This window comes from Sarcophilus harrisii, chromosome 5 (assembly GCF_902635505.1).
Source record: "Sarcophilus harrisii chromosome 5, mSarHar1.11, whole genome shotgun sequence".
In the NCBI taxonomy this organism is placed as follows: Eukaryota; Metazoa; Chordata; class Mammalia; order Dasyuromorphia; family Dasyuridae; genus Sarcophilus; species Sarcophilus harrisii.
This window is the reverse complement of record NC_045430.1, coordinates 10,512,421-10,524,196: the sequence shown is the minus strand read 5'-3', so window position 1 is coordinate 10,524,196 and position 11,776 is coordinate 10,512,421.

Here is an 11,776-nt window from a genome sequence, read left to right as displayed (position 1 = left end):
GTCTTCAACGTGTTGTTCTATGCCTCAGATACTTATTAGCTAAGTGACCTTCAACAAGGGATTTCACCTCAACCTCAGTTATCTGTTAAAAAAAAAAGTTCTAGATGACCTCCAAGGTTCCTTTGAACTCCAAATCTATGATACAATGAGTATAGTTAATGTTTTGTTTTTCCTTAATAAAAATTTATTTAAAATTTTTATGATTATACATTTTAATTTCTTCATTAAGCTGCTTGTTCATATCCTTTAACCATTTATCAATTGGGGAATGATTCATATTCATATCAGATTTGGCAATTTTTTTAAACATATTTGAGATATGAGACCTTTATCTGAAAAGCTGTCTATAAATCCCCCCCCCCCATTTTCTTCTTTCCTTCTGATATTAATTACATTTGTTTTATTTGTAGAAAACCTTTTTTTTTGTTGAGGCAATTGGGATTAAGTGACTTACCCAGGGTCACACAGCTAGGAAGTGTTAAATGTCTGAGGCCAGATTTGAAGTTAGAACCTCCTGACTTGAAGTCTGTTGCTCTATCCACTGTGCCATCTTGCTGCCCCGAACAAAACATTTTAAATTTAATATACTCAATAGTGACCATTTTATACCTCACTCTGCTCTCTTGTTTATTCATAAATTCACATCCATAAGTCTGATAAATAATATATTCCATGTTCTTCCAATTTTCCCGTAATATTTCTCTTCATATCTGGGTCATATATCCATTTTGACCTTACCTTGGTATGTAGTGCAAGATATGTTGGACTGAATGATCTCTTAAGGTGCCTCCCAGTTTTAATAAAGAAAAATTTCCTAATAATTAAGAGTTGCCCAATTGTGAAATGGGCTGCTTCAACAGGAGGTGGGTTTCTTCTCCCTGGGGAGGTCTTCAAAGACTTCAAAATTTATGAGCATTAATAAGGATATTGTTGAGGGGCTCCTGGTCCAGGCTGAAAGTAGGTTCATATCTTCAAGGGATCTTCTCTGAACAGTCACTCTGATCTCGTTTGAGTCTCCTACCAATCTTAGGAGTAAAAGTCCAGAAAGATTATAACCACCTGATATATTGAAAGCTGGGACACTAATGTATTGTTGGTAGAGTTGTGAAATGATCCAACCATTCTGGAGAGCAATCTGGAACTATACCCAAAGGACTATAAAACTGTGCATATCCTTTGATCCAACAGTGTCTCTACTGGGTCTGTATCCCAATGAGATCATAAAAGAGGGAAAAGGCCCCATTTGTGCAAAATTGTAGCAGCCCTCTTTGTAGTGGCAAGAAATTGGAAACTGAGTGAATGCTGTATCAGTTGGGGAATGGCTGGATAAGTTATGATATATGAAGTGATGGAATATTATTACTCTTTAAGAAATGATGATCAGACTGATTTCAGAAAAGCCTGGAAAGATTTACATGAACTGATTCTGGGTGAAGTGAACAGAACCGAGGAAACATTGTACATAATAACAAGATTATGTGATGATGAACTTGGCTCTTCTCAACAATGTGGTGAATTCAAGGCAATTCCAGTAGACTAAGAATAAAAAGTGCCATCCGTATCCAGAGAGAGAACTATGGAGATCGGATGTGGATCAAAGCATAGTGTTTTCATCTTTTTATTGTTTGATTTTTTTTCTTTTGGTCTGATTTTTCTTGCATTATACATCAAATATGGAAATATGTTTAAAAGAATTATACATATTTAATCTATATCAGCTGTCTTGAGGAGGGGGGAGAAAAGGAGGGAGGGAAGAAGAAAAATTTGGAACACAAAGTCTTACAAAAGCAAATGTTGAAAACTATCTTGACATGTATTTGGAAAATAAAATACTATTGAAAATTAAAAAAAAATTTAAACTCTTTCCCTCCCTCCCTCTCCCAATATTGCAGAGAAGGAGATCATGAGGATCATGGATATGACTTGCCAGCACTTGGTTGCACAGCTAGTAAGTCTCCTAAGTCAGAGACCAAGTCTTCCTGTGTCTACCTGGTCACTTTCCCTTTATTTATGCATTTACAAAACTTGAAAAATGAAGTCAAAGTTGCCTTAGCTCCCAATAAGGTTCTTGGAACTTTGACTGTGAAAGATCATTTGTTGAGGGTGTCTACTTGTCTGATATTATATGCGCCAGGCACTATATGCTAAGGGAGATGCTCTGTTTTTTACTGACTTAGAACAAATTATCTAGTATATTTTTTGGGATGAGCAGAAATATCACTGTTAGCATTATTGAAGCTTTTCAAATGAGCAGGGAGAAAATAGGAAAGACTCTGCCTCTTGGTTTTGGTTTTGGTTTTTTAATAACAGTGACTCAAAAAATTTTAAATTTATCTCCATCCCACCATTCAACAAAAACAAAGCTGAATGTGATTCTCTGCTTGGACTGAACAAATTCTGTTTTGTCCCTTGATGATAGAGTGATGGTGATGATGGGGATTTCTAAATCATCTCATTGTTTGGCCCGAGTCACAGAAGGGAGTTCCTCAAGAGCAGCTCTGAGGTGGCCCATTGCACAAAACCAGCCAGAAACTTTTTCAATATTTAAAGGCAAAACACGCAGAATTAGAAAATGAACCAATTTGCTCCTTTTTCTCAATGAAAAACATTTGAATTAAAATCCCAAAGAAAGTGTTTTTTTAAAAAAATTTTATAAAGCTTTTTATTTTCAAAATATAAGCACGGATAATTTGACAACACTGACCCTTGCATAGCCTTGTATTTCAGATTTTCTCCTCCTTCCCCCAATTTCCTCCCCTAGATGGCAAGTAATCCAATATATGTTATACATGTTAAAAATATGTTAAACCCAATGTGTATATATAATTTGTATAATTCTCTTTGCTGCACAAGAAAAATTAGATCAAAAAGGAAAGAAAATGAATAAGAAAATAAAATGCAAGAGAACAATAACAAAAAAAGTGAGAATGTTATATTGTGACCCACATTCAGTTCCCATAGTACTCTCTCTGGGTATAGATGGCTCTCTTCATCACAAGATCACTGGAACTGGCATCACTCATCTTATTGTTGGAAAGAGTCACATCCGTCAGAATTGATTGTCATATAATATTGATGTTGTTGTGTACAATGATCTCCTGGTTCTGCTCATTTCACTCAGCATCATTTCCTGTAAGTCTCTCCAGGCCTCTCTGAAATCATCCTCCTGATCATTTCTTACAGAACAATAATATTCCATAACATTCATAAGTTATTCAGCCATTCTCTAGCTGCTGAGCATCCACTCAGTTTCCAGTTTCTTGCCACTATGACAAGGGTTGCCACAAACATTTTTGCACATGTGGGTCCCTTTCCTTCCCCAAAGGAAATCTTAAGGGAAATTTATTGGTTGAAGAATCACTTAGGAAAGCCTTATCTCTTAGGGCTCTCTGAATTGCTTTCAGCAAGAATCATTCCACCAAAAGCAAAATAAAAGGAAAAAAAATTGGCTGGTCCTACAAATTTCAGTGACATTATCAATTTCAAAGGTGGAAAAAAAAGAGTAGGAAAGAACAATCATACTGATTAGCTTCTATTGCCATAATTTTTTTATGCTTATACATATTTCATGGAGCACTTATGTATCTATTTAAAGTACGATTTTTAATATGGATTTGGTTTTTTTTAGTGATGAAACTATGTAAATGATTTAAATAAAATATTTTCATTGAATAGTTTAATTTAGAGGGTACCAATGATTATACACAGACATATATGCTATCTCTCTCTCTCTCTCTCTCTCTCTATATATATATATATACACTTAATGGATATATGCATTTCTATATAGAGAATTCTTTATAAATCTTCCTCTCTTTTGCTCTTTTCTCTCTTTATCTCTGTCTCTCTCTGTCTTTCTCTCTCTTTCTGGGTCTCTCTCCCGCTCTCTCCCTCCTCCATCTATTCATACGCATTTGTCTCCCTGGGATCGTGTATGTTCCCTGAAGTTAGGGATTAAGTCTTACTTGTATCTTTTTATCACTGCTCCTCACACAGGGATAGAATAGACAAGTGGTACAGTTAATAAATGACTGATGAGTGATTGGTTGGATTTATATTAAGGAAGACCTGGCTTCAAATAGTATCTTTAATATTTATTAGCTATGTGACTATGGGCAAACCATTTAACCCTGTTTGCCTGTGTTTCCTCATTTGTAAAATGGGGGTAATTACAGTACCTACCTCCCAGGATTGCTGTAGGATCAAATGAGATAATAGTTGTAAAGTGTTTAACATGGTACCTAGTACATAATAAGAGGTACAAAAAATTCACTATTATTATGATTATAGGTTGTTTTGCAAACAAGGCCCAAAGTTTTGCTAGTCCATCAAATGTATTTCATTTGCTCATCTTCTGTATCCTAAAGAAATTATAAATGAGGAAAAGAATCCACATGTGCAAAAATGTTTGTGGCAGCCCTTTTTGTAGTGGCAAGGAACTGGAAACTGAGTGGCTTCCCATCAGTTGGGAAATGGCTGAATGAGTTATGGTGTATGAATATTGTGGAATATTATTGTTCTATAAGAAACAACCAGCAGGATGATTTCAGAAAGGCCTGGAGAGACTTACATGAACTGATGCCGAGTGAAGTGACTAGGTCTAGTCAAGAGAGAGGGAGAGTCTAGTCACTTCGTGCTAAGTGCTAGTTATGCAAGACTATTACAAATAATGAATAGGAAATCAGCCCATTTATTTAAAAAATTTAGAGAAGTTATACAATTTAGATTAGCCAAAGAATATCAAAAATTAACCATGTCTTCCATGGGGATTGAATTAAGATCTCAACTCAGACCAAGAGAGAGAAATGAACATCTTCAATCAGAGGAGGCTGAATTCTAGCAGTCTCTGGAAGTTCAAATCGAATGAAATTAGAATGTATACCTTCTCTTCCAAAGTCTCACTTTCTCTTCTCTGGAAGGAAAAGGAAAAAAATGGCCTTGATCTGTGTCTCAAGAGTATCTGGAAACAACTCAGTAAATCCCTTATATAGGTGTGTATCAATGAGCACAGCATTCTTTCAGCTACTCAGAAGTCACATCTCCCTCTATACGTAGCAGGTAACACTAGGCTGACCTCCCCTACTCCACCTGGGTGGCAGTTGAGTTCCGTATCAAATATATAAAGGCAATTAGAAATTGAGGGAATCACTAATAAATGGGGGAATCAGAAAAAGGCTCCTTAGATAAGGTGGTACTTCAGATGAATCTTGAAGGGAACTGGGTGTTCTAAGCCAAGATGAGAGATAACATTTCAGGAATGGATGTAGCCTATATCTCTCTATCTCTCTCTGTCTGTGTGTTTCTTTTGTTTCTGTGTCTCTGTTTCTCTCTGTGTGTCTCTGTCTCTCTCTGTGTGTGTCTCTGTCTCTGTCTCTCTCTCTCTCTCTCCCCCCCCATATGAAACATTGTAACAAGGATCAAAGCACTTAAAATCCCCTTTAAGTTCAACTGAACCTTGTTTTTGTTTATATTTTTATTTTCATTTCTAAACATCTATATTCCCACTACTCATTGAGAAGGCCAGAAATATGATACTCCTCGTACATATGAAGGCATACAAAATATTTCCATATTAGCCATATTGCAGGGGGAAAAGCAAGAAAAATAAAGAGAAAAAAATACATGCTTCAATCTGTATGCAGAGTCCACAAGTTCTTTATCTGGAGGTGGATAGTATTTTTTTTTCATTACAAATTCTTTGGAGTTGCTGTGGTTCATTGTATCAACAGGAGTTGCAAAGTTTCACAATTGATCATTATAATGTTGCTGTTACTATGTAACATGTTTTCCTGAGTCTGCTCACTTCCCTTTGCATCAGTTCATGTAAGTCTTCCCAGATTTTTCTGAAACCATTTCCTTCACGATTTCTTATGGCACAATAATACTCTATTACAATTATATATCATAACTCACTCAGACATTTCCCAATTGAGAAACATAAAAATTTCTATTTCAATTTTTTTGCTGGCATGAAAGAGCTGCTATCAGTATTTTTTGTATATGTGTGTGTACATATATATATATATATGTACACACACACACACACACACACACTTTTCTTTTTTTCCTTATCTTTTTAGAGTATTAACTTCATCACTAGGCCAAAGGGTATGCATATCAACCATAAATATTAAGAAATAATATTAAGATACCTTTTGACTTACTAAGATCCTTGCTTTCCCCATCTTTGGAAACAAGGTTATGCTCTACTCGGGAAAGTGCTCTCTTTTTTCTTTCCAAAACAAAAACAAAAAAACCCAAACCCCATTCTGTTATTGAGAGAAGAAACCTTTGAATCCTGGAGCCGGAGGGGTGGGGCTGAGGCTGGCACAGGGGTTAGTCAGGAAAGGAATTGAATAGTTCCAGGTGAAGATTAAGTGACTATAGTTCTAGAATGTTAACCCCAAATTGTCTTTTAACATATCCTGACTTTTTAATGTTACCTCAGATTGTTTTGGGGTTGAGCGAGAAGTCTGAGATCATGGTGGGGGAGAGAGAAGGAGGGACTAAGTCTGGAGACTTCCCTTTCTTAGCTAAAAACTCTTAGATGTGGAGTAACAATAAATTAATTGAAATTGTTTCCACCCGATGTTCCCCAAATAGAAAGTAGAGTATTAATATTTTTTCCTTCAAGACAGGGTATGGAAATAGGAAACCAGCCAGTTGATCTGGAACATGGAGAGCAAGGAAGGACTAATATTACAACTTGAAAAAAAATAGGCTTGAGTCAAGCAAGTATTTATTAAGGATCTTCTGTGTGTCAAACAGTGTACTAGATTCTGGGATACAAGGACAAAATCAAAACAGTTCTTGTCTTCAAGGAATTTATATTCTAATAAAGTAGAGAACAGATACACTTATAAATGCACATACTATATATAATATATGTGTGTACAAATTACACAGAGATATATAAAGCACATATAAAGCAGGTATGAGGTCATCTTGGAAAGAAAGACATCAACAGCTGGAGCAGGGAGTGGTGTGGGAGGCGGGGGAGACAGTCTGGGAAAATCCTTATGCAGGAGGCCCCAGAGCTGAGCCTTGAACGAAATCAAGAAGTGAAGGAAAGAAGGAAGAGAATTCCAGGCATAGGGGACAGAGTTAGTAAAAAGGATGAAGAGGGGGACATAGAGTATTTTAAATGGGGAAGAACAGAAGCTGGATTATAATTATATTAAGCCATCATAGTTTAATATAATGATAGTAAACCATAGTTATTATATAATAATTATAATGATAAAGGATGATAGATTTCATAAAAATTATAATAAAATTAAATTTCAAACAGAATCATTTTGTTATGTAAGACACACATGCGGCAGGGGAAGGCAGAGCAGGGATATAGCAGAGAATCATATACATAAGTAAGTACATACAAAATAAATGGGGAGTGATGGGGACAAAATAAAGACCCAAAGGAATTTGTCGGGAACATCCGAGGAGTGAGAAAATACTGAGTTATAAGATACAAAGTACGTTAGAACTGTGAGCTTCTATATCTGTTGGGATAACGTAGCATGTGTATTTGGAGGTCTCATAAAGAGTTCATAAATAGCAAAGACTTTGATTAAGAATAACAAAGTTGGCATGGGGAAATCCCTCTCCCTTATATTATATTCTTATCTGTGAAGACCTTTCCCCATTTATGTTTCCTCTGGGGTTATGATTTTTCTCTGCTCTCCTTAAAACTACTGTTTGTTAATTATTTCTTCCTAGAGTTGATGCTAGCATCTCATGAAATTATCAGTTGTTTCTGGGGCTTTCTTAAAAGGAATGTTTTTCCGAATGGATGCCCATCAATTGGAGAATGGCTGAATAAATTATGGTCTATAAATGCTATGGAATATTATTGTTCTGTAAGAAACAACCAACAGGATGATTTTAGAGAGGCCTGGAGAAACTTACAGGAACTGATGCTGAGTGAAATGAACAGAACCAGGAGATCATTATATGATGATCAGTTCTGATGGAAGTGGCTCTCTTTAAAAATGAGGTGATTCAGACCAGTTCCACTTATTCATTGATGAAGAGAGTCATCTACATCCAGAGAGAGGACTGTGGAAACTAAGTGTGATTTACAACATAGCATTTGTACTCTTTTTGTCATTGTTTGCTTGCATTTTATTTTGCTTCTCCTTTTTTTCTTGTGCAGCACGATAATTGTAGAAATATGTATGTATATGTCAGATTTAACATATTTCTACCATATTTAACATATACTGGACTACTTGCCATCTAGGGGAGGGCTGAGGGAAGGTGAAAATTGGAACACAGGGTTTTGCAAGGGCTAATGTTGAAGAATTGTCCACACATATGTTTTGAAAAATAAAAAGCTTTAATAAAAAAATTAAAAATAAAAGGAGTTTTTAAAAAAAATTCTTTTTTCTTTTAAAAGTATTTTATTTTTTCAATTACACAAAGATAGTGTCAACATTCATTTTTGTAAGATTTTGAGTTCCAATTTTTTCTCTCCCTCCCTTAACTCTCCCTCCTCCAAGACAGTAAGCAATCTGATATGTTATACCTGTATAATCATATTTAACATATTTCCATATTAGTCATGTTGTGAAAGAACAAAAGAGAAAAACTATGAGAAAGGGAAAAAAAAGATGAAAATAGTATACTTTGATCCTCATTCAGAAACCATAGTTCTTTCTCTGGTTGAGGATGGCATTTTCCATCCCAAGTCTATTGAAATTGTCTTGCATCGCTGTAGTGCTGAGAAGAGCTAAGTCCATCACAGCTGATCGTCATATAATCTTGCAGTTACTGTGTAGAATATTTTCCTGGTTCTGCTCACTTCACTCAGCACCAGTAGCTTTCCAGGCTTTTCTGAGATCACCCTCCTCCTCATTTCTTATAGAACAAGAGTATTTCATTGTATTCAAATACCATAACTTATTCAGCCATTCTCCAACTGATGATCCACTCAGTTTCCAGTTCCTTGCCACTACAAAAAGGACTGCTATAAACATTTTTTGCACATGTGGGTATTTTTCTCTTTTTTATGATCTCTTTGGGATAGAGACCAAATAGTAGCACTGTTGGATCAAAGGGGATGCAGTTTTATAGCCCATGGGGCATAGTTCCAAATTGCTCTTCAAAATGGTTGGATCATTTCACAACTCCACCAACAATGCATTTAGTATCCCAGTTTTCCCACATCCCTCCAATATTATCATTATCTTTTAGTCAATCTAATGGATGTGAGGTGGTACCTCAGAGTTGTTTTAATTTGCATTTCTCTAATCAATAGTGATTCAGAGAATTTTTTCATATGACTATAGATGGTTTTAATTTTTTCATCTGAAAACTGTCTATTAATCTCCTTAGCACACTTTTGTGAAACTTCCCAGCCGGAATATTTGGGGGCTAATCAAATATGTTTTCAATTCTTTCTCAGGCCTTTAACCTGACACACAAAAGAATCTCCCGGGGACTTAGATCTTTTCTTCAATATATTTCTCACCCCACAAGCAGAAATCCTCTACAATTTAGATTAAAATAAGCACATTTCTTTTAATACTCATCATGTTCTGACAAGTAGGTCAGGGCCATCGAAACTATTCATTCTAAGTGATATAATAGTTATTTCCTTTTGAATTCTTAGAATCAACTGGTGTCCTGATGGATAGAGGATTGAGTCTGGAGACAAGAAGACCCAAATTCAAATCTGGCTTTAGTTATTAGCTGTGTCATCCTGGGCAAGTCATTTAACTTGTGTGAGCCTCAGTCTCCTCAAGTATAAGGTGAGCATAATAGTAGCACCAAAGTCACAGAGTTGTTGAATCAAATGTGATAACCTGTGTAAAGTATTTTGTAAACCCTAAAGTGCTATGTAAATTCTAGCTCTTGTTATTACTATTATCTTATGATCCTGTAAGTAAATCGAGCAAGGGTGAAGGGATTTTCAAGGAATTGTGGAGGTAAAGTCCTTTGTCTAAAGTCTCAAGAAAGGACATGAGATATAGTATTTTGTGGTAGAAAGGGCACCAGAAGAATATAAACAGGCAATTTTCACAAAAAGAAATAAATAGTCTATTAACAACCACATTTCTAAAATGATTCAAATCACTAATAATTCGAGAAATGAAAATTAAAACAACTTTGAGCTTATATCTGACATCCATCAGATGAGTAAAGACAGGGGAAAAGGAAAATGAGAATTATTTGAGTGGCTATAAGAAGTGGGGCCAATTAATGTATGTTGTGTAGTTATAAATTGGCTCAGTCAATTTGGAATTATGCCCCCAAATGTCATTAAATCGAGGCTACAAGCCAGAAATATACTAGCAGATCTATAATGCAAAGAAATCAAAGTAGAAAAGGAATCATATATGTGTGTGCAGTGCAAAAAGAGCACTTGACCTGAAGTCAAGAGTCAAATATTTACTCATATACTTACTAGCTATGTATTCCTGGACAAGTCACTTAGACCCATTTGCCTCAGTTTCCTCATCTGCAAAATGATCTGGAGAAGGAAACGACCAACCATTCTACTATCTCTGCCAAGAAAACCCCATGGACAGCTTTGGTATGTTATGCATGGGCCAGTTCATAATGACTTTTTTTAAAAGAAAGAAAGATTCAAATCTGGTCTCAGACACTTAACACTTCCTAGTTATGTGACCTTGGGCAAGTCACTTAGCCCCATCTGCCTCAGCAAAAAACCAAAACAAAACAACAAAAAAATCCCCACTAGGATGCGGGAAAACTGGAACATTGATGCATTGTTGGTGGAGTTGTGAACGAATCCAACCATTCTGCAGAGTAGGTTTGGAACTATGCTCAAAAAGTTATCAAACTGTGCATACCCTTTGATCCAGCAGTGTTACTACTGGGCTTATATCCCAAAGAGATCATAAAGAAGGGAAAGGGACCTGTATGTGCATGAATGTTTGTGGCAGCCCTCTTTGTAGTGGCTAGAAACTGGAAACTGAGTGGATGCCCATCAGTTGGAGAATGGCTGAATAAATTGTGGTATATTAATATTATGGAATATTGTTGTTCTGTAAGAAATGACCAACAGGATGATTTCAGAAAGGCCTGGAGAGACTTACACGAACTGATGCTGAGTGAAATGAGCAGGACCAGGAGATCATTATATACTTCAACAACAATACTAGATGATGACCAGTTCTGATGGACCTGGCCATCCTCAGCAAGGAGATCAACCAAATCATTTCCAATGGAGCAGTAATGAACTGAACTAGCTTTGCCCAGTGAAAGAACTCTGGGAGATGACTAAAAACCATTACATTGAATTCCCAATCCCTATATTTATGCCCACCTGCACTTTTGATTTCCCTCACAAGCTAATTGTACAATATTTCAGAGTCTGATTCTTTTTGTACAGCAAAATAACAGTTTGGTCATGAGTACTTATTGTGTATCTAATTTATATTTTGATATATTTAACATCTACTGGTCATCCTGCCATCTAGGGGAGGGGGTGGGGGGTAAGAGGTGAAAAAATGGAACAAGAGGTTTAGCAATTGTTAATGCTGTAAAGTTACCCATGCATATAACCTGTAAATAAAAGGCTATTAAATAAAAAAAAAATCCCCACTAAAAATGGAGTTAGAAAACTCCAATTCAAATCCTGGCTTTGCCATTTTTAATCTGTGTGATATTGGACAAGATACTTCACTTACCTGTTTTTTCACCAATAAAATGGACTTCATTGCTTGGCATATTATTCTCATAAATTAAGCCTCTTTGAAATGATTTGATATGAGTTTCAATAGACTTTTTCTATCTCTCAGATTTGTAT